Source organism: Osmia lignaria, chromosome 16, assembly GCF_051020975.1.
Source record: "Osmia lignaria lignaria isolate PbOS001 chromosome 16, iyOsmLign1, whole genome shotgun sequence".
NCBI lineage: Eukaryota > Metazoa > Arthropoda > Insecta > Hymenoptera > Megachilidae > Osmia > Osmia lignaria.
In genome coordinates, this window is record NC_135047.1 from 3,729,025 (window position 1) to 3,751,441 (window position 22,417).

General features: G+C 42.8%; 1 long non-coding RNA gene across 1 annotated transcript; it reads right to left on the minus strand.

Annotated features, from left to right (window-relative positions):
• Positions 1-6,193: 6,193 nt before the first annotated feature.
• LOC143306164 (uncharacterized) lies at positions 6,194-21,462 on the minus strand. Its single transcript, XR_013063615.1, has 2 exons — positions 6,653-21,462; positions 6,194-6,554 (listed from the first exon to the last, which is right to left on the minus strand). It is a non-coding gene; the product is annotated as an uncharacterized LOC143306164 (long non-coding RNA).
• Positions 21,463-22,417: the final 955 nt, after the last annotated feature.

Below are 22,417 nucleotides of genomic sequence, written 5' to 3' on the forward strand. Positions count from 1 at the left end.
AATTGACAGATTATAATTCAATAAATCGTAATAATAATAATTAAATAAAATTATGCAATATATTCACGTGTAAAGGTAATAACAATAACAAAATTTAACAGCTGCGACAATAATTTATTCATGCCACAGTTATAAAATACAATGTTTCAATTAAATAAATTTTAATAAAATAGTACAAAATTCGAGAAAACGTAGCTGGCTGCATCGGCTGAGAAGCGGAACGTCACGTCTAATCGGGCACCACAGTCAACTGTACTTTGAGCGAAGTCAGTCTTACTGCAACAGCCAAGGAGTGCAGATCTACCTATCAAATTTATTTAATTTACTTTATGAGTTTTCTAAGCCCGTAAGAGGCAAAAATATTTATTGTTTTATCCTTTTTCATGGGTATAAGCCTACCCTTTCCAGTTATTTATTATTTTATTTTGCACTTGAGGGCCTCACGAGGCCCAACCCTATATCTCTGCATCCCTTACATATCTGCATCCTCTACATTCTTGCATCCCGTACATACCTGCATATCCTATATTCCTGCATCTTGTATATCCGAGCATTCCTTATTCTCCGGGATCGTTTACATTTTTTAATCCGTTACATCTCTGCGCCCTTTATATTTCTGGATCACTTACATCCCTGCATTTCGTACGTAGCAGTATCCTCTACATGCCTGCATCCTTTACATTTCTGCAATCCTTACGTCCGGGTTTTTTTTTTTTTTTTTTTTTTACGTGGTGGAAATCTTCAGAAAGACACCTCCAGCCCCTCTGGGGAGGGGCAGGAGGTAGTGTGGGATTTTTACCCACTAAAACCACCACGGTGGCCTGCAGGGCCTGACCTTTGACCCTCTCCTATGTACCAACCTCCGCCGACATCGGGGGCCACACCCGATGCTGGCAATCTTCGGGCCGCGGGCAGGGGAGACCGGGGCCCCAGCCCTGGTCCCCTGCGGCCCCGCTTCGGACTTGCTTCTTTTCATACCTGCATTCCATTCATTCCAGTAACCCTTATATTCCTGCATCACTCACATATCTGCATCTCTTACACCATTGCAAGCCTAATATTCCTGTATTATTTTAATCCCTACATTCTCTTCATCCCTACATGCTTTTCATCCCCACATTCTTTTCATCCCTACATTCTTTTCATCACTACATTCGTTTCATCCCTACATTCGTTTCATCCCCACATTCGTTTCGCCTCTACATTCGTTTCATCCCTACATTCGTTTCATCCCTTCATTTCCTTCATCCCTACAGTCGTTTCATCCCTTCATTTCCTTCATTCCTACATTCGTTTCATCCCTTCATTCCCTTCATCCCTACATTCGTTTCACCCCTTCATTCCCTTCATCCCTACATTCGTTTCATGCCTACATTCGTATCATCCCTACATTCGTTTCATCCCTTCATTCTCTTCATTCCTACATTCGTTTCATCCCTTCATTCCCTTCATCCCTACATTCGTTTCACCCCTTCATTCCTTTCATCCCTACATTCGTATCATCCCTACATTCGTTTCATCCCTTCATTTCCTTCATCCCTACAGTAGTTCCATCCCTTCATTTCCTTCATTCCTACATTCGTTTCATCCCTTCATTCCCACATTCGTTTCATCCCTTCACTCCCTTCATCCCTACATTCGTTTCACTCCTTCATTCCTTTCATTCGTTTCATCCCTACATTCTTTTCATCCCTACATTCGTTTCATCCCTACATCCCTTATATTCCTACAACCCTTGTAACCCTGCAAACCCTATAATAATTATATTATAACGACTGCTTCGAGTAAAGGTAAGTAAAGGTAAGTTAGTTTTAGAAATTTTGCAAAATTTAGTTCATCTTTTCGCCGCCAGAGGGCACTGATCGGACCTCGAAATTTTAGTTCGAATTTTTGCCGCTAGGGGGCGCTCTATTTTTGAGATTTTTCGCGAAAATCTCGAAAAACAGCGCCCCCTAGCGGCCAAATTTGGAACTAAAATTTTCGAAATTTTTTTAGTTCGAATTTTTGCCGCTAGGGGGCGCTGTTTTTTTCGAGATTTTCGCGAAAACCTTGCAAAAAAGAGCGCCCCCTAGTGGCAGAAATTCGAACTAAAAAAATTTCGAAAATTTTAGTTCCAAATTTGGCCGCTAGGGGGCGCTGTTTTTTCGAGATTTTCGCGAAAAATCTCAAAAATAGAGCGCCCCCTAGCGGCAAAAATTCGAACTAAAATTTCGAGGTCCGATCAGCGCCCTCTGGCGGCGAAAAGAGGAACTAAATTTTGCACGATTATACATAAAAATGTTGGAAATGTGTGGATTATGCAAAGATGTAAGGGATACCGAGATATAAGGAATGTAGAGATGTAGGGAATGTAGGGGTGAAACGACTGTAGGAATGAAAGGGATGAAACGAATATAGTGATGAAAGGAATGGAGGGATGAAACGAATGTAGGGATGAAACGAATGTAGGGATGGAGGGAATGTAGGTATGAAACGAATGTAGAAATGAAAGGGATGAAGGGATGAAACGAATATAGTGATGAAAGGAATGAAGGGATGAAACGAATATAGTGATGAAAGGAATGATGGGATGAAACGAATGTAGTGATGAAAGGAATGATGGGATGAAACGAATGTAGGGATGAAAGGAATGAAGGGATGAAACGAATGTAGGGATGAAACAAATGTAGGGATGAAAGAAATGAAGGGATGAAACAAATGTAGTGATGAAAGGAATGGAGGGATGAAACGAATGTAGGGATGAAACAAATGTAGGGATGAAACGAATGTAGGGATGAAAGGAATGTAGGTATGAAACGAATCTATGGATGAAACAGATGTAGGGATGAAACGAATGTAGGGATGAAAGGAATGTAGGGATGAAGGGAATGTAGGTATGAAACGAATGTAGGGATCAAACGAATGTAGGGACGAAACGAATGTAGGGATGGAAAGAATGCAGGGATGAAAGGAATGTACGGATGAAAAGAATGTAGGGATGGGAAGAATGCAGGGATATTAGGCATGCTGTGATATAAAGGATACTGAAATGTAGGGGTTGTAGAGATGTAAGGAATGCAGGGATATAAGCGATGAAGAGCTGAAAGGAATGTAGGGATATTAAGCAAGCAATGATGTAAGGGATACACAGATGTAAGGGATGTAGAGATGTAGGGAATGTAGTGATATAAGGAATGCAGGGATGAAAAAATTGTAGGGATGACACGAATGTAGGAATGAAACGAATGTAGGTATGAAAAGAATGTAGGAATGAAAAGAATTCAGTGATGTAAGGGATGCAGGTAGGTAAGACATGCAGGGGTGTAAAGGTTGCAGGAATGTAAGATATGCAGGGATGTAAGGGATGCAGAGAGGTAAAGGATGCAGACATGTAAGACATGCAGGGGTGTAAGGGAAACAGATGTCTATGCGATTTCATGGATATGAGAGTAACAAAGTTGTAAAGAATGAAGGGTTGAAGAAATGCATCGATGTAAGGCACGAATAGATGTGAGGGATGGAGAAATGTAAGAGTCACAGGAATGTAAAGAACACAAAAATGTAAGGGATGCAGGATTATAAAGACAAGTTTGATTTCTAAGAAGCTTATAGAACAGAAAGAAATACTAAATAAATTAGATGGTTAGCGCAGGCGTAAAAGGTATGAAATTATAAATTTTATTACTCTTGTGAATTTATTAAAAATATCAAAAACAATTAAATTATATAAGCACAGAAAATAACCCAGATGTAAATGTATGTTCGGCAGCTACATGCGCACTGCTTGGCGGTCTGGAGATGACTGACGTTGTTGTAGATCGAACGGTTAACAGCGATCCTCAATCGTCCATGATGTTCGATTTTACTGCCTCCAAGGCTGGCTATTTTATTTAAATATTATATTATTCTTGTAAAATTATTTTCTTATATATTTTATGTTTAAATGAACAGCTCGCTAATGAAATTAAGCACATTAAATGAATAATTGTAAGAAATAAATAAATGTAAGGAATGCCGGGATGTAAGGTTCAGGAGATGTAAGGAATGTAGGGATGAAAAGAATGTAGAGATGTAGGGAATGTAGAGATGTATGGACTGCAGGGATCAATGTGATGACGTGATGTTAGGAATGTAGGGATGAAAAGAATGCAGGCATATTAGGCATGCAGTGATGTACGGGATACAGAGATGAAACGGATGTAGAGATGTAAGGAATGCATGGATATAAGGGCTGAAGTGATGTAAGGAATGTAGGGATGAAAAGAATACACGGATATTAGCCATGCAGTGATGTAAGGGATACACAGATGTAAGGGATGTAGAGATGTAGGGTATGTAGTGATATAAGGAATGCAGGGATGTAAGGAATGGAGGGATGAAAAGAATGTAGAGATGTAGGGAATGTTGAGATGTAAGGAATACAGGGATGTAAGGGATGAAGTGATGTTAGGAATGTAGGTATGAAAAGAATGCTGGAATATTAGGCATGCAGTGATGTAAGGGATACAAAGATGTAAAGGATGTGGAGATGCAGGGAATGTAGAGATATAAGGAATGCAATAATGTAAGGGATGAAGAGAGGTACGGAATGTAGGTATGAAAATAATGTAGGGATGAAATGAATGTGGCAATAAAAATAATGTAGGTATGGAATGGATGTGGCAATAAAAATAATGTAGGGATGGAAAGAATGCAGGCATATTAGGCATGCAGTGATGTACGGGATGCAGAGATGAAACGGATGTAGAGATGTAGGGAATGTAGAGATGTAAGGAATGCAGGGATGTAAGGGCTGAAGTGATGTAAGGAATGTAGGGATGAAAAGAATACAGGGATATTAGCCATGCAGTGATGTAAGGGATGCAGAGATGTAGGGATGAAAAGAATGTAGAGATGTAAGGAATGTTGAGATGTAAGGAATATAGGGATGTAAGGGATGAAGTGATGTTAGGAATGTAGGGATGAAAAGAATGCAGGAATATTAGGCATGCAGTGATGTAAGGGATACAGAGATGTAAAGGATGTAGAGATGCGGAGAATGTAAAGATATAAGGAATGCAATAATGTAAGGGATGAAGAGAGATAAGGAATGTAAGGATGAAATGAATGTGGCAATGAAAAGAATGTAGGGATGGCAAGAATGCAGGCATATTAGGCATGCAGTGATGCAAGGGATACAGAGATGTAAAGGATGTAGAGATGCAGGGAATGTAGAGATATAAGGAATGCAATAATGTAAGGGATGAAGAGAGGTAAGGAATCTAGGATGAAAATAATGTAGGGATGAAATGAATGTGGCAATGAAAAGAATGTAGGGATATTAGGCATGCAGTGATGTAAAGAATATTGTGATGTGAGGGATGTAGATACGTAGGGAATGTAGAGATAGAAGTAATGCAGGAAATAAGGGATGACGAGATGTGAGGAATGCAGGGATGAAAAGAATGTAGGGATGATATGAATTCAGTGATGTGAGGGTTGCAGGAATGTGAGACATGCAGGGATGTAAGGGGTGCAGAGATGTAAAGGATGCAGACATGTAAGACATGCAGGGGTATAAGGGAAACAGATGTCTATGCGATTCATGGATATGAGAGTGACAAAGTTGTAAAGAATGAAGGGTTGAAGGAATGCAACGATGTAGGGCATGCATAGATGTGAGGGATGCAGACATGTAAGGGGCACAGGAATGTAAAGAACACAAAGATGTACGGGATACAGGACTATAAAGATAGATTTGACTTCTGCGAAGACTATAGAACAGAATGAAATACTAAATAAATTAGATGGTCAGCGCAGGGCTAAAGGGATGATATTATAAATCTCATCGCTCTTGTGAGTATATTTAAAAAGGTAAAAAACAAGTAAATTATATAAGCAGAGAAAATAAGCCAGATATAAATGTATGTTTGACAGCTAGATGCACACTCCTTGGCGGTCTGGTGAAGACTGACGTTGGTGTAGATCGAACGGTTAACGGCGATCCTCCGTCGTCCATGATGTTCTATTTCACTACCGCCGCAGCTAGCTATTTTATTTAAATATTATATTATTCTGTTGAAATTATTTTCTTATAGATTTTTTGTTTTAGTAAACAGCTCGCAAATGAAATTAAGTACATTAAATGAATAATTAAGAAAAAAAATTGGATAAATCGGATAATAAAACTCAGTTGCAGTTTTAAAATTATTTGATTATCAAAGTGCATCAAGTGAGTACATGATTTTCATACAATTATTTCAATAATTTTTCATTCTGGGACTAATTTCGATTAATTTAGAAAAGAATTTTGATCAAAGGGGATCGAAGGTGTGCCTTCAGTGGTGACTACTGGAGTGATAAAAGAGACACTGGTAAAATAGGCATGGTTGTCATACCGAATGTGTTGTCCGCATGAAGAGTTAACTTGGGGGTGTTTAGGACCTCAAAAATCATGATCCCTCCGGAACAAAGGCATATCCAGTCTCGTTGGATCTGTGGTCACTGACGTAAAGGACGAATCAGCATCGAAAGTCAAATACGGGCCAGGATTTGAGATCGGGTTCGAGTTCCGTTTCAGCCCCAAGGGGGTGTCTCTGAAACACAAAAGCCATTGTTTAACGTAACGCTAGCCGTCCAACAACGTATTCCCGGATTTACATGTTGCCCACGCTCGTATTCTCGATATACTTACATGCATACGTGAATCGCCAGATAAAATTCAATCGCGGACGGGCCGGCTGCCTTCGGGGATAAAGCTAAAACCAGCTTCCATGGATCCGGGATGACCATGGTCCAGTCGGTTCCCTCTTCAGCGACGTCCTCGGGATCGGAATAGAAGATCCGTTTGCACAGAAATCGCTGAATTACGCTAAATTCTGACCGGCTAAGTTCGACCGGTCTACCGGCAGCTTTCCTTATGGGAACCCATTAAATGCTCACCATCACCTCGCGTCGTTTTTATGCTTATTCGACCAGCTAGACTTCGGTGTTCCATGATGGAAGATCGATCGATCACAGGACAATCGTACCCTGAAGATCCCTATGGGTCCTTGTTGCCAAAATATTGGTGAACCCGGTGATGATCGACGAGGGGATCGTTCTAGGAAAGGGTAGCTTTAGAAAAGAATAGATTTAACAAATACTTAACATGTTAATTTATTATAACTGAACCTCTCACAATCTACTTCGACATCTTTTGTAATTCATCGCTTCACGACGACAAGATTCAATCAACTTCCATCAAAGAAGAAGAATACACTTCAGTCTCGATAATTGGAAAGCTTCTCATTTTTACAAAATCCTTGAAGCTTCAGCCTCGCCGTCGTTTGAAGTTTCGCAAGGCGAGCAGACGCGATCGGGCGAGTACAAACCAATCATTTGGCCGATTGGAGAGGAGAGAATAAGAGGAAGAAGAAAAAACGAAAGGGAAGCGGAGACCGGAAGAGAAGAGAGATCGGTTCGTCCGACAAAGGGACTCGGAATAAATGAGCCCGTCGATATAAAAGCGACGCTGGAAAGCGGCGTCGGGACGAAGAAATAAATAAGGAAAAAGAGAGAAGAAAGTTAGGTAAGCTGGCGTAACAGCAATGGGTGACGGCGGAGAGGGCTGCGAGGGCGGTGGATTTGAATATTGATTCGCTTTATTTAAATTCCGCTCGCCCTTATCGCTGGCCAGATATCTTGAACGCTGGAATTGGACGCGATAACGAAAAACGGAATGGAGAGATCGAGCGAATAGGCTGCGTGGATTGCAGTTGAAAGAGAGAAACGAGGGGAGAAAATGAGAGAGCCAGGAAACCGGGTGTCGACGAAAAGAGGAGGAAGAAGAAGAAGGTCGGTTAGGACAGAAGGGAAATGCAACCGGGAGTCGAATGGAATTTATAAAACGATTTTTCTTGCCCGCTTTAAGTGCCGCTTCCGATCGCAGACGCGTTTCACGCCGTTCTTTTCAGCCTCGAAATCGCTCCGAAGATCTACGCGAAAGAGTACCAGCTATACCATTCCCGTGGGAATAAGACGAGAAACGAATTCTAGAATTCGAGAATTCGAGATAGACATTAGAAATTTTCATTCAATGGCCGATATCTCGTTTGCTGTTTTCTTTAGACACGATCGCTTTAGAAATGAAATGGAAACAATTCATAGGATGCTTTTCGGGATAAAGGTATCGGATGTCGATGATCCTGTCAGAGTGGCAAAAGACAAATCCAACGTACCACGCATCCTCTCCTCCTAGTCCGTCTAATGCCTAAACACCCTAATAGCTCCGTAAACAATAGAGCTGCTTTGAAGTCGAACGCGATTCCGAATTTTTCGAAAAGATCCGAGCGGAAACGCCGGCACCGAGTTTGACTTGTAAGCGGATAACGTTGAGTCAACGGCTTATTGTTTCAGCGGGGTTCTGGATCTCGAACCACTTCGAGGGTTATCGATGGGGTTGTGTTTGCCCAGTTGGCCCAATAAGGGCGGCTCTACGCTCGGAAAATATGCTCTATTTTCCTGATTCAACGCGGGTCACCCTTTGAATGCGAAATGTTATACAAAATACTTTAAAACTTTAAGCAAACAAATTTGTATCATCTCAATAGTACAATAAAAATGAAAATTTTTCTGAATTATTGTGTAATTATTACAATGATACTTGTTAATTTTAATTTCAGTTCGAATTACCCGGTATCTGAAGTTCGATGGTTAAGTCTGTCGTCACGAGTCATTACAAATTAATTTATGACAGCTTCTTGCTGTACTGGTTGCGCAATTCTCCTCGTTAATTTGTCATAAACAATACCGTTCATTGTTCGTCGAACGAAGCGCGGGGTGTAATTCGCATAAATACGCGACTCGCCGCCGAATGCCCATTGTGCGAAGGTCCTCGACGAAGCACGGCATCTAATTGACACGGTTCAACTCGATTATCGGCTGCAGATTGCCACACTCGTCTCGACGTTGCATTCAATTAACTCAAGGAGGTCCACTGTCATTGGTAAAAACCTTCTTTTACCATACGTTTCGAAGCAGACACTCGACGAGCGGAAAAAAAATATTTGCATTTTTCATTCGACTACTAAAACGGGTTTAACCGGTCCTATCTTTGTTTAATAATTCAATTTGGGTTAATTGACGAAATATAAAAACACTTGTGTTAAATTTTACGAAAACAAATTGTGAGATAAAGGACCGCTGATTTATTTGATGGCAATTGTAACGGAAAAAAGTTACAGAAGAGCAGGGATGCATCACACGTAATGATATTATAAGGGTATAAAAGCAGAGCTTATCGCGGCTGGTGTTATTAAGCTTAACTCCCAGTTATATCGTCTTAGTTTCTATTATGCTCTTGAGGCGAGAATTTTCTGTTGAGTCTATTGAAATCACTGAGAACTATATAACAATAATAAAAGAAGCTTTTCGAAAAAATGTAAGGAAGTAGAAACTTATAAAATTGTAAAATTCGTATGATCTTCTCTAAAATCAGTCCTCAATCACCAAGAAAAAGGACCGACAGAGATGTTCAATGTCAAACAAAGAAGGGTTCGAATTAGCCAGCGATTCGCGAACGTAATACGCCGAAGGGTCGCGAAGAAAAAAGGCGAAAAAGGGAGTAAAGTGATGGTGGAATGAAATAAAGGCGGTTATCCAGCAGAGTGAAGAGCCGGCCAGAAGCCGTTGGGACAGATAAAGGGACATTTTATCTCGCGAAATAACCGTGAACTCTTCCTCATTTCGTCCCTGTTCGTTCCTCCCTTATTTCTCGCCTCCTTACAACCCCCCTTTACCCCCGTTCTTTGCCCTTCGATCGTTCACCCCCTTTGTCGTCCACTTTTTTCTCTCTCTCTCTCTTTTTTTTCTATCCAGACCTAACCCGGGCTATCCGCGTCGAATCTTTCAATAAAAAATTTTGTAGCCCCGCAGAGTCAGCGCCATTTTGTGAGTTTAAATGGAAATCCAGAGCGGGAGAGTGGCAGGGAGGCCGGCGAAGCACTCTTAGCATGCAAATTAAAGTGCTGCCATTTGAATGCGAATAAAACGCCCTCGAGAGCGTGCGCCAGCGACCGGCAGAGTTTTGTCGGAAAGAGAGGGAAATTGGCAGAGAAAGAGAAGAGGAGAGATATAAGAGAGACCTAGTCGGGAGAGACAGAAAGAGAAACGAGCTTGACAGATCGCACGACAGAGGTGCTTACGTGGTCGAGAGGAAATTTCGAAAAGAATCCTTCTTCCACCCTTGGCCCCGGCAGTTACGCCCCTCTGGAAATATGGCGCCGCTGAGACTTCCTGCCTTGCACTCCACTGCTCTTCATTCTGCCTTCGTTCTACCAAGGTATACACATTTTTATCAACCAACCGGTAGATGCTCCGACGAGAGTACTACGATTCTGTTATCAGGATTTATTGTCTTATTCGATTCGGTTGGTTGTAAATCGTGGAAACGGTGAGGATTAGCAAGAGAGAAGATTTTCTCGTTGCACGAGCCCTCTTCCTGTTTCCACCAACCTTCACGTGAAATAATTATGTGCGTACCTGGATAGTTGGCGCGATTTCCTTCGACTACCGACAGCCCTGAGCATTCGTCAAGGTGTTTATAAAGGTTTAAAACGTGTCTGATCGATGCGTAAAACTTTGCCAGATTCAAGGTGCAACCTTCGACGACCTACCTCCCGGTCACGCGCCGGGAAATTGCGGTAAACGTTTATGTAGCTTTTACATTTTATAGCGAAGGTGGAAAAATGATGACGATATTAAAATAGCAAAGAAGAATAAATTTACAAAACCTCGAAACCCTTTGGAATATTACAAGTCCAGAATATCCATGAAATTTCCGAGCGATAATTTAAAACAAGAGAGGGTGGTCGAACGAAAGTAGGGTGAAATGAAACAAGTAATCTAAAGCTTCCACAAATCACGGTTATTCTCTCGTTCGAGATATTCTTTTTCGAACGTTTCTCCATCTGCCAGCTGGGAACATGAAAACCACTTTTTCTCGCTTTGGTTATTACCTGGAGCATCCCTTACAGCGGGGCGACACCCCCGCCGCAAGGCGACAGTTATGAAATTTCTTTAGAATTATATCGCTCGCCTAATGCCGGCCACGGTGAAAACTTCACTGGAATAAGAAATAATATTTTCTCGCGCCCCAACCGTTTTTCCGCTGGCTTCCTTTTTTCCGCGGGACCGAGGGGCTGAGACGACGTGTTCCCGTTGGATTTAATGCGGCTTTATGAAAACCGTCGCGAGAAGTCTTAATTGCAGCCGGAGAGACCGAGAAATTATGCGCCCTTATAAAAAACTCTTGCCTACTTTTCTTTTCCGTCTCCGGATTTACGTCGGGATATTAACGCAACCCTCGAAATTTATTCGTTGATGATTCTTTCGCTTGAAATTTAACATCACCTTCCTTCCTCGCCCCTGTTCGGTTAGATTTTCAAACGAAAATTAATACCCCTACCCTTTTTCCTCGAGGAGAGAAGAACTTTTCGAGAGCCACCTCGTTGAAGTTTAAAATCCACTTACGAGCATAGAGTAATATTCTCGCAGTACTCTGGCTGCCTTTGATTTATACCTGCACGGGGTTAAATTTATCATGGACGTAACTCCTATTAAGGACCGTCTTCCCTTCGTGTATCCTGTGAAAGCGATGTACTGGAAGTGCAGAGCCTCAGTACCGTGCGTCGTCGACCTTCCGGACGCATAAATAAACAGAAAAATTTCAAAGTCCCTACTTTACCAATTTGGGAAAACAATCATCTAAACGATTACGAAGAACGAAAATCAAATTATTTCAATTCCATCCCCTATCAATCGAGCATCTCAATTAATACAATCGATTTCTCGGCTGCCTATTACGCGAGCCTCCGCCCCCTATCGTCGAAATAAATGTAAGCAGTGATACACAGCAAGGATCGTGTGTCGGTTTTTCGATTCGAGGGGGGTGAACGAGTTCAATCCCGAACGATCGGGGCTTTATCGTAGTATCCGTGAGAACTCGAAGGGTTGCGGCGGAGAGGGAGATGAAAAGTACACGAACGAATGGTAGAGAGAGGGTGAGGGGAGTAGGGTGTCGGTCTCACCCCAAGCGATGGATCGTCGAAAGAAGATGTATGAAATTCCGGCGCCTCCCAGTCGGTTTTCTCCACCGTTGGAGTAGAATATATTGGATTCTGGTAGTCAATAGAAGCAGTTAGGGGTGGCAACACATAGCCAGAGGCCGGTGGCGTTTTATCACGCGCCTTGATATACTGGGCGGCCGCTGTTAGAGGGGTTAATCTCTCACGCTCGGTTAGCTCCTATTTCTAACCTCCCCTTACCTATTTCGTTCTCCCTGCTCCCTCTTTCTCCTACCTTTTCCTACCCTTGCTCCATTCTGCATCACCTCTCCTTCCAATTTTCTCCTTTCCTTCTCGAATACCTTCGTGGTATTCGTTAATAGTGTTAATAATGTACACCTGGGGTGTAAAGTACTTCGATTCCTTGGTACTAGGTAAGTAGACTAGGTAAGTAGATTGGGTAAGTATTAAAGTATTGCTTAAAATATAAAGAATCATGAAAAGTAATAAGAAGAATCAAGACCACCCTCGTTAATGAAACCACCCTCCTGGTAGACGAAGAAACTGTATCCACAGCTGACAATCTGAAACCCTGAAGAAGTTTCACAAAGTATTTGAATATCGATCGAGCAGTGGCAACGAGACGAAAGAAGAAGCCGGGTCGAAGGAGATAACAGAAAGGAGTCAGGGTGGCCCAATATGGCTCCAGCCTCGTTGGCCTGGAAGAAGTGGAGGTTCCTGCTGTCCGCGGTACGAAGGGAGCCGGCGAGTTAAGGAGCGTATAAACCGACCATTAGTATCGCTTCGCCACTGTCCATTGTTTCGTTGTTTGCTGAAACAATTGACGGGGTCCAGCCGGTGTTCGGTCGTCTCGTTAGCGCTGCGCTTCCACACAGGACAGCATTGTTCGACGCTCTCTTCTCGCCGGGCCGGTTAACACCCGCGGAAAAATCCTAACGAGCTCTCTCTTCCTCTTTTCTCTTCCTTGTTTTTCTTTCAACCGACCGCGCTACTACCTATATACGCTTTATCTCTCGCTCTTTGGTAGCCTCTCGCCGCGTTTAACACCTCGCACCGATTTTCGAGCCTGCCTTCCCTTGTTCCAGCTGGCAAAAAGGGAAAAAGGAACGTGGAAGGGGACGGTAATTGCGGTAATGCATCTACAGAAGTTTCTTTCGCTGAATTCCCAAGGTACGAAGAAGTTATTTTCGTACCGTACGCTTCGATGATTGGCGTTTTCCCTTGTTGGCTACCTTCGATGCGACTTTCGTCGGTCGATTTATGATCTTAATAATTTGCGATAGAGTTTAGATTTCAAAGATACTAGATAAATGTTTCTGAATCACCGGCAATTATCAACGATCTTCGAGCAGAAAAGTCGAGTCACCTGCGTTTGGTGTAAGCCGGCGTTCGGTTAACGAAAGGTGAGAATTAACGACGACCACTAAGGCGATACCGTTTCCGTGCCGCATCGCTGCGGAAGAACAGTAAGCACAATTCATTCACAGCCCGTTTCCGTCGTTCGTTTGTGAGAACGGACCACAGCTTTGAGGGAGGAGCGGCTTGTTAGAGGTATTGCGGTAAGAAGGCATGAATCGAGAAGACGATTTGAGGAAAGCGAATGGAAAGTAAGTACAAAGAGCTTGTTAAACACCTCTGTACAATTGGTTATATTGATCCAAGACTTCGGTATGTATTCGAAAAATACCATCCAAAGAAATAATCTAAAATTAGAAAGTGAAAATGAAGACTTCAATATTCGCGTATTCATCCCCATTCGCGCAATCACGATCTCACCCAGGTCGTTTCGAACGCGGCATCAAAGAAGCTGCGATATCTTTCGACAGAATCTCGACAGTCGTTTACGAATCAAAGGAAGAAGGGGCCCGAGGTCGAAGAAGGGGTACCGTCGCAGGCTAGGCATCGACGGAACAGAAACACCCCCCTAGCCAACCCGATTGCCGATACCCCAAATTGTTAATAACACTTCTCTCCCTCGTAGCGCGAGATATCGCAGCTCTGCTCGCATTACCATGTGAATATAGTCGCAGGGCCGAGGGTGGAGGGCCGTTTACAGGGGGTAACACCCCCTCGATACATTATTCTATGGGCCGCTAATGTAATATGACGAAGGTCGGAGGGTTCCGTTGGCTCCGCTTATCGTTCCTCGAGATAAGGAGCCCCGCTAGTTATCCAGTTAGCGCGTCATTGTCCAATGATTTTAGATCGCCCACCGATACATCGTTTTAACGCCATCGAGCCACGTGCGCGCAACCCTCCTAGCCGCCACTGTTTCATTGTACCGCCTGTTTCTTCGTCCGTTCATTGCAAGCCAGATACGACGGAATACGATGACAAATGACGCCAGAGACGATCGATCTCTTCCAACCAAACAGATTCTCATTCTCTTCGAGGAGAGATAGCGTTGATCGCGGGACCGAGTCAGCGCGATGGAATTACTCTCGAACGATGTACGGTTCCTTTGTTTGATTCTGGTTTCTAGACGACCCTAAGGGGTGTTCTTTGCAGGAGAAACGCTGGCTAGGAACATTATATAGAGCTTAAGGGTCGAAGAATATTATGGTATTATATCGTGGTTGGATAAAGAATGGTGGTTTCTAAAATATGATCCTATTTTGGATATACGAAACTTGAAGGATAGACTGATTTTCTATTATTAAACAAAGTTTCCTACCTAATATTTATAGCGAAGCCGTATCCTCTTGGCCGATCGCGTCCGGGTGGTGCGTCTTCGGGACACGCGTGCACCGCTCACGGTGTGCTGCACGCTCGTGCAGCAAAGCGGATGTAGTGGTTCCAGCGGTGGAAGCACGGCCCGCGAGGTATATACGATCCGAAGCCGGTGGTTCATAACTCGAGGGCCGGCAAGCGCACGAATGAAGTTGTCCTCGCAGGCTTCGTCCTGCCGCGGCGAAACTTATCGGTGAGAGACAATGCGACGCATAAATATCTCACGAGCTCTCTCGTACATCGTATAAGAACGTGTGCAACGGGCACACGTGTATCCGGCGCAGAGGTACACGCGCGCGAGTCGGCGTGTTCGCCGTCGAGCGGGTCAAAGTGTCGAATGGGACCGAAAAGGGCGAACCAGAAAAGCTGGCGCACGATCTTTCATCCTCGAGCGTACGCGTGATATTTTGACGGAAGATTTCAATGGAATCGAATCTTTACGTTCGGCGAATGAACTTTGTCTTTTGGAAGGGGTGGCATTATATTTTGGCGAAGAGAAATTTTAAGAGGAGCGCGCTGGAGAAAGGATTAAACAATGGGGAATAACTCGGTCCGAGTTCCTTGATCCCGGCCGAAAGCGTAAACGACGTCGTAGGAGGCTCGAAGCGAGGCGGAATTTAAATAGCCACCCCCGACGGGATTAACCGCCATTTTGCGCTTCCACCCTCCGGCCAGCGGCACGCTGAAAGGGAGGGAGACAAGGAAAAACAAGATGGCGGTGTGCGAAGGGTGATCTTGCCACTCGCGGCAATTAAATGCTATAATGGCGTTAATTATTGTAGAACGTCGCGGAGCCGGGATAGTTTTGTCCCGGCCGGAATCGTCCCTATAATTTCCCTTTTCTTCCTCGCTTTTCTGAACATCTTCCTTATTACAGTCAGCAGAGGAATTTTTTTTCTTTTTAAGAAAAGAAGAATTCTTTCCGTCTTTGGTCGTCGTCACGATTAATCGAAAAAAGAAACATTGTAGAAAAATATTCTCATCTAAGCAATAAAGATTTGCATCAATACTATTACTCTAATTCAATTAAAAAATAATTAATACGGATACTACTATCGATAACTCTATAACACAATTAACAAATTCAATCCACTATCCTTGTTTCTCTATCGCTTAATTCCATGCCATAAATTTCGACAAACCTCAGGGCACACTGACAACTTCAAATTGACATAGCTAACTCGAAGCGAGCGACGTTCATTCGGTCATCAAAGGAGGCCGTGTAATGGTTGAACGGAAGCATTATTACCGGCTTCGTTTGTAGCCAAGCGACGACAAGGACAGTACTTTCGCCGGTACGACGGGCAATTTTGGTTTGAGTTTAATTACACCAGCCCCCGAGGGACAATCAGATATAAACGGCGTACACGGGCGACCGCGTTCGACCACCTCCGGCAAGGGATGGCAAAGTGCGCTGGAGAAAATGGCTGGAAGCCGGTGTCGCTTGACATTATCGGCGAAAAACGAGTGAACCCGGCCTCCGGTGCCGGCAGCCTGGGTAATTACGAGTCTTTCTTAACAAATTTTTAATTTAAACCTTTTTTTTTCGCCACCCTACCGGTCGGCCAACGATCTAATAGCCGAGTGGTCGAGGAAACGAGAGATAAATAATTTCTCTTCTGTTTCGGTCATTCTTTTTTTTCTACCGGAACATTGAAACTTTAATTATCGAGGATATTCATAATTAGTGTTAAAATTTAACTTCGCATCAGTTACTTCTACCACCGTGAGAACAGTCGTTCAGAAATTAAATTTGAAATCAAGCGTGAAGATACACACTCGGCGAATCTTGCTCGAACGAGTAACTACAACAGCTCCATCGAGTCGTGATCCAACTTGACCTTTTTTTTCTTTTTACACCCCCTAGGTCCGTCCACCTACAGACATTTTTTTTTCTTCTATCGAACAATCGTAGCCCTCGGAGTTAATATAGCTGACAACGCGATAGACTTCTCGGGTCGTTTTCATTCCACGGAATAAGATGTTTCATCCCTTTGGAAGTCAGGCTGCGAACGCATTCAGAAATTCGAGCCAGTCGAACTGGGTCGTGGCTTGAAATTCCCTTCAATGGAATCGTTCTGTCTTTCTCTTTCTCACAAGTCTCACAATGCGCATCGAAACGGACCTTTCTCGCGGGCTTTTCAATTTAACACGCTTTATTATCGCGGCGACTTTTCACGCCGCATTCAACGGCGATGAATCGACCGCGTTTTCTTTTTCCTTCCTCGCGTGGCTGCCACGATTTTGATCCTGTTTTCTATCGCGCGACAAAGGGGAGGACTTGCGACATCGTAATTTAGTGACCTGGGTGAATTTCAGGGAGGGTGTTGATGAGATACCATTCTTGGTATTTCATTTTATTGCAATATTCTCAAGTGGTACAATTGAAAAAGCTGCTTAGAATTTGTTTGAAACGTTTAGAAAGGAATTCGTCTGCCCACGGGGTGACAATATAGACTCTGTATTATAGAGAAACAATAATAACCGTGCTTTACGATACGAGCTTTCCTATCGACCACCTACGGCCGGCTACACGAGCTACCACTTTGCGCTCACTTAGCTCCGGCACGAGTAACAATTCAACCAGCGTCCTCCCCTTCGAATAAATCGCGTGAAATTACGGTGTGACGTTACTTCGTGTAAATGGCACGATAGAAAGTACCACTTCGTGGAACGTTCCATTGACGGATTCATCGAACGATCTCTGCGATCTCTGAGTCACTCGACTAGACAATGTGCAATAACTAAGATCGATTTACCATTAATCACATTTTTCATTTAATAGTTATCCTATTTGCGGTTCGACTTCTTCTTCGTTTTATCAATTATCCGGTTATATGAATAATTAATTGGTGGTCGCGATGACGTTGGCTTAAAAGGAGAAGCGATCTTAATTACAGCTCGAAGAACAGCGCGAACTTATTTACATTTGGTAATTAGGTTTTGTACCGGGGCCCCAAGGAGCAATTCCTTTACGGGCAAAAACGATTTTCACCGACTCGACGATTAACCCTTAAAGTCGAACGTGCCTTCCGTCTCTCGTTCTCTTCCGCAACGAAATATATTTGTCTTTTATCCATCCAATTAGTAAGTCAACGATATCACGATGACCAACGCGTTTATAACCGGTTTAGGATTAACTAACGTCGACCTGTTCAATTTGATTTCCTTTTTTTCTCTACCTGCTACGATCCTCTCTCTTTCACTTTCGTTCTTCCTCCCTCTCGACGTACAATTTCCTCCTTTGCTTGTACGTACAACGCTCGCGAGGAATATTAATTAACACGGAGATCGATTCGGATGCCGTGTCGGGGTTAACGTTAATTCAGAGCCCGCGATTCAATCGTTCGCCACTGATAAATGACTCGCGCTGTTCGCCTCGCGATTTTTACCCTGCCTCCTTCTTTCAACTTCTCCTATATCCTTTTTTATTTTCTTACTTTTGTTTATTTCCGCTCGACTTTGATATCTTTCCACGCAGTTCGTTCGAACAGACGGATTCGATCGAATTTTTCCTCCTATCGTTTCCAATTACACCGAGTTGTTTTTAGAATTTCTACGATTTTCGTTTCAGCATCGAAGTCTCTTCGAGGAAAGTTTCGAGTATAAACGACCTCTTTGATCGCCTCGATCCCAGTAATTAAATTCAACGATCACGGTGATTCGTTAGAATCACTTTCACCGGGGAAAAAGTATTACGGAAATTTGCCTTGATGGCGCCGGTTCCGTTCGCCTCTCGAACCCGTCCCTTCGTTTCGAACCCATCCTCCCCGTTCCGAATGAAATTTGCATCCATTAAGCGTCGATTAAAACCAAGTCGGCCCGGCTCGATGCACTGTTACGAGTCGAACGAGCATTCAACGAATAAATTTCCGTACAAATTCCGCTCGGTCCCTCTGCGATCCGCGTTACAACGCTTCCTTTCGCTACCACGGCACGCTTCTCTTCCGTTAACAAAATAGAAACGCGTTTCCTCGAACAATAATTTCGCAATCGTTCCACTGTTTACACCGTAATTAACGTAAGCGAATAATTAGCGGGCAACGCGTCAAATTGATAATGTTATCGTCCTCTGTCATAATCGGTATAAAAACAGTCACGTTACATAACGAATTAGTATCTCAAAAAAAGAAGCATGTTTTTTTTTCGAGCTTCTTATCTTCAACTTTCTCCCTCTGTTTTTCTGTAATTTTGAGGCCGATCCTCGAGCCAATCAAAATGCTAATCAATTTTTTCTACGTCCATGAATCTCTCGGTTCTTCTTAATTAATTAACGATTCGGTTGCGTAACACGCGTGTTGGTAGCAGAGAAATTACTTTTCGCTAGAGATCGATCGAGCCTCAATTATAGAGATCTACAATTGGACGATGTTACGTAATCGAGAATTAAGAATCACGGTAATAAGGCGAACCTTTAACGAGGCTAGCGTGTCGATAAATTAGCAGCTGAAGACTGCCGTTTGTTTGTGCCAGACGATACCACGAGGAGCTGATACGATTATTATTATTGAACGCCCGGTTATCGCGACATTTTTCCATTTTTTCCCTGGTACTCTGTATCAAATTGTAGCAAATGAGCGATAAGGAGAACTTGTCCGACGATGCTACGAATTCAACGAGCGTTGAAACATTCCAATCTTCTGGTTTCTCTTCCTAACTATTCCGTTATGATCATTTCTCGACTCTTTTTTTTGGAGAATCCATTAATGTTGCAAATTTATCGAGAATGCCTATCTGTACCTAATTGCTTCATAATTTAAGAGCAAGTGATAGATATATGATTGTAACAGGAAAATTAGAAAGGAGGTGATTGGAACACTTCTGAAATAAAACTTTAGAATCTTAAAATGATATAATCCTTAATTAATGATAATTTATATGACTTTAATTTGTGATATCTTAGCTCTCCAATTAAAAACCGAAATGTTGCTAAATTTACACGAATTAACTTTTATTAATTTATTTGCTACTAACTTTGTCCGACGAGACCGTTTACTTCGTAAAGTGAAGAAGTTATTATAATTGTCGCATAAATATACTCGACCATGAAGCATAAAAACCAGCTAAAACATTTGATTTTAAATTTATATCTTTCCTCGACGGATTGGTCCATCAATCTTTCAAATTACACAATAAAAACTCTAACCGGTGATCTAACGAAGAAGGAAAAAGGTTTTAAAACGATGTTTACATATTTCGGAATAAATTAAATAAGTTTCCTTGCCTTCGTAGAAGAAATAGAATGAATCTGTAAAAAAAAAAGAAACAGACTCAGTTCGATTTTAAAGGAAGCTTTACAAAGATGTAACTCTTCTTTCATTAAAAATTAAAAATTGCGGTATTTCTGCAATGATGCAAAACGAACGACTCTCCCATTTCATAAACCGAGGCTTACATAATTACACAATTATGAAAATCTCTCGATGGACGTTTCAGAAACGTTATTGAGCGACGTGGTCGAAGAAATTCCCGGAATTCTGGGTCCATCACGGCCCGTATCACAATAAATTTCGTGCGGTGTCGCTCGAGCGACCAGCTCGCGCTTATTAAGTCGGTGAAAAGCGAGATAAACCGACCAGTTGCCTGATAGAAGATTCTGACGATGATTTTCTAACGGAGATCCCGAAGGATAAGGGAAGTACGAGGCCGATGCACCGTTTGAGTGCTGGCTTATCTACCACGAAAAATTACGTTCAACGAGCGGTTGCACGTGAAACGAACGAAGAGAAACTGTTCGTCCTTAGAGCTAACGAGCCATGATACATGATGAGTAAATGAGGTGGAGATTGGCTGCAGGAAATACACTGGATCAGAAGGTGTATTAGCACACTCCTGTGATCCTGTTTCGATTCTGAAATTCAGCTTTTACCTTGTTCGAAAAAAGAAAAGTTCAGAATTGCGAGGTAAAGGGGTTTCGTCGATAAGATAACAACAATAAGAAATTAGCAATAGCCGGAGCTGAAATGGAGGCAAGGAAACGAGTCGATCCGCGAGGATAAAGTAGGAAAGGAAGGAGGATCCGAGAAGCGGACGGGCCACCAGACGAAAAAATTCGGAATATTTATGCTCGGTATTATTAGCGTACGTCGGCGATATCTCGGTGGGCATCGCTAATTAGGCCGCGCGAACGGCGCTCTCGAGCCTTTCGGCAAACAGTGCTGGCTACTGTCTTTAAAGGTTCTCCACGGGTGCAATCAAGATGGTGGCGCCGGCCGCCCGGGGCGGGTCGATTCCGAAACTAATTGCCACGGCTAATTTATTCCCGCGACATGTACGCACAGAGACGCCATTCTCGGCTACCACGTAATCGTCGCGACGTAATCGCGGACGCGAGAGTGCCACTGTCCACGGGAAGGTGGCCGAAAGGATGGCAAGTTCACCCTCTGGAGATTGTCATCGGACCTTCGTGCTCGCGGTACCCCGGCACCCAGACGCGATCGTGACTTATTTTCAACTTTCCTCGACGGACCATCCCTAAACTAAATAACAAGAAAACATAAAGATCCTAGGCAAGAATTTTCATTCGATAACATAAGATACCCTGTTTCCAGCTGCTCATCCTGTTCTTTCCGCTCGGTACGCCAGAATTTTAATCGCGTAATTAGTCGCCGGCCACCAGAGCTCGTCCGCTTACCTGTTTCGCTCACTGTTTCATGTAAGCAGATAACATCGATAAGATGATATCGCCTAAGCTACCGGTTCGCTTGTTAGCCCTAACTCTGCGCGACCCTCTCGGCGCGCATCATTCGTCCACGTTAATGCCGTATTATCATTGGCCCGGTGAACGAGAAAAATCGAGGTACACGGCTCGATCGATAACACCGGCGAGAATTTTGTATGCTTTCCATCGTTACAGGTGCAGACGATACCTTCGACTAATTAGCGATCTCTTTACGACGGTAGTCAGACATCGCCGTGCGCTTTGTGATCCTAGCGCGATTGTCACGGTCATTAGGATGATTGATGACGGATTTCGGTCATTTGAACGCTGCGCACCGAGCTGCTGCTGGAGGCAGGATGATTCATGATGGTCGTTGAGAATTTAGCAAAGGGAGAACCGATAAACATCTCTTCGGATAAGATGTAATTGAATGTTCAAAGTTTATATACATGTTTTTACAGATTTTTTAAATTACCTTCAGTTAATTATGTTCCTTTGGAAAAGAAATGTGGGATGTCTTCTTGGGGACATTGTATCTTCATCGAAATTTTATTTTTCTTTAACCTGTGGATATAATTTTAATGCTGGTTCAATTTGATGGTTCATTTCAAGAGCAGCATCTTTCTTCTGCACCCTAGGATAGCTTCCCTTTACCAGCACCCTAACGGCACTCCATTCACCCCTATCCGTCGATGCTAAACGCCTGCTGTTGTCTCTAATCGAACGATTAAATACTTCCGTTGGTTCACTGAAGCTAATTCAGTGGATCTTGTAGGAAACTGGTAGTACACTTTGTGTATTTATTATTTAGTATCAAATTTACAAAGAGCACAGTGTGTTTTTACATTCGCTGACTAATTGAAATTAAAGAATTTGTTTTTCAAATGCATAGAAACGTACTATTTTTAATTCTGCTAACAAAATGACTCAATCGATGGTACGAATCACTCGTTTAAAGGTCATTATTCAACACAGTGTTCTCTTTGATTTATATTAAAAAATA